Genomic DNA, 2,121 nt, shown 5'->3' on the forward strand with positions numbered 1-2,121 from the left:
CACGTTTATCACAATGTCTTCTGGTGAGGAGGTTATGGCTGTTATCAAGAAATTTGATTCACATGTAAGTTCACTTGTTCCTAATGTTTTGAACAATTTTTTAAAAGTAGTTCAGTTTAATCATCCCTTTATTTGTCATGCTTATTTTAATCTTAATCATGAATTTGACTTTAATCTTAATCTTATTTGACTTTAATCTTAATCTTATTTAATCTTAATCATGAATTTGACTTTAATCTTAATCTTATTGCAGAGAGCTGTGTTAAAACGAAATTATTGGGTCGCCTCTGTAGTCTGTATCTTTGTAATAGTTTATGGTGCTTGTAACAAACATGTAACGTATGATGCAAGTGGTGTACGATTGCATACCGGACGCCAAGCAGAGTTTGAATTTGTAAAAATGGTTGCAACAAGTTGTTATCATTCATTCATTCCCTTATGTTTGAAATTATAAAATTCCAACTGTTGAATTAAATAGTATATGCTCTTCCTATTGAACATCCCTTACCTGATAGCAGACCACTTCGTGAACTTCTTGGGTACAACCCTCCTCAGGTCTCTTTTCTTTTCTTGCATTTTCATTTCTATTTCTAATATGAAAAACACAATTTTATTTATAATGTTTTTATTTAACAAATTCTTTTTTAGGTTGCAGCTGGCGCATTGTTGGGGTTCCTTACAACAACAGTTGTTCACTTAATCTCTGAAGTTGCTACTATGGCTTGACAGTTGACATAAGGATCCTTCTGCAACAAATTCTACTGAGAATGGCTGAGAAATCTGCTCCAAGGGCTTATAACATTAAGATCTACACTGATGAGAAAGGAAACAACAAAGGAGATGCTGCTTTGGTTTATGAGGATCCTTCTGCAACACATTCTGCTGGGGGATTCTACAACAGTAAGTACATTATTTTCTCAACTAAATAAAGTATTTATGGATATGTCTAATTTAATTTTTTTAATGTTTGCCCAGATTATGAATTGAGAGGTTAGAAAATTAGTGTGGGAATGGCTGAGAAATCTGCTCCACGGGCTCTTCCTGCTCATGGGTAACGGTCAAAATTTAATATCACTGGGTCAAAATTTAACAAAAACATAAGATTTTGTGACATTTGTTTATCTTTCTTTTCGGTTTAATTCTTATTCTAGATTTCTAGTACAAGTTATGTATGTAGATTATGAAGCAAAGAACCAAAAAGCCAAGTTTTATGTTTTTTCCACTTATGCCCCTCAACAGAAACCATAATTATCTACCCTTTTTCTTTGGCCCAAATGAAATTTTAGAAGTCTAAGTGCTTGATGGTTGATGATATATGCTTCATTTGATTTTAGGTTAAGATTTTAAGTTAATTTTTAAGTAATATCATGACCATACACTTCAACCTCACAATCTCCACATCTATTACCCCAAGATAGATTTAAAAACACAACAAGGATTTTGTCCGCAACGCGTTCTAGCAGGCTGATCCTTTATTGCTACATTTTGTTTTTTTTGTAGAAACTTTGTGATAATGACCCTGGAGTAATGGGTGCTACCCTTTGCCCTCTATTTGATCTTATCTTGATAGATGTAAATTCACATAAGGATCTAGTTGCCAGCTTTATAAATATCCTCAAACAAGTTGCTGAACGCAGATTGCCAAGAGTTATGACTATCATCAGATACCTACACCATTCATACAGGCATGTCACTTTATATATATATATATATATATATATATATATATATATAGACCTTCATGAATTCCAATATTTTGTTAATTTAGTAACAAGATATCATATAAAGTATCATTGTAATAGCATTTTTTCTTGAAACTGAAAGAAGCCATGTCACCACCTTCATGTCCCTTATGTAAAACTTTCAGGCTGTAAACCTGTTTCAGAAGTGGCTCAGGATGTCAACTGTTGAACAAAGTGGGGGACCAATACCATATTATCATTGTTGACGGGCAAGTAGGAATGGAATAATGGATTGTTTGTGAAGGAACAATAAGTGATTTTATTTTGTATATTTGTATTTGTACCTATAAATTCTCTTATTTATCTAAGTTTCCTTCATGACCATTTATTGTTGGGTCAAAAATATGGTTTATACTTTGCTTTTCTAGGAAAATGTATT

General features: G+C 32.6%; 1 long non-coding RNA gene across 1 annotated transcript; it reads left to right on the forward strand.

Annotated features, from left to right (window-relative positions):
- The first annotated feature begins 521 nt into the window (after positions 1 to 521).
- On the forward strand, positions 522 to 1,681 carry LOC145123503 (uncharacterized). The gene is made up of 4 exons (XR_013715167.1): positions 522 to 555; positions 656 to 900; positions 976 to 1,051; positions 1,501 to 1,681. It is a non-coding gene; the product is annotated as an uncharacterized LOC145123503 (long non-coding RNA).
- The last annotated feature ends 440 nt before the right edge of the window (positions 1,682 to 2,121 follow it).

Source organism: Lactuca virosa, chromosome 7, assembly GCF_052849685.1.
Source record: "Lactuca virosa cultivar CGN04683 chromosome 7, Lactuca_virosa_CGN04683_v6, whole genome shotgun sequence".
In the NCBI taxonomy this organism is placed as follows: domain Eukaryota; kingdom Viridiplantae; phylum Streptophyta; class Magnoliopsida; order Asterales; family Asteraceae; genus Lactuca; species Lactuca virosa.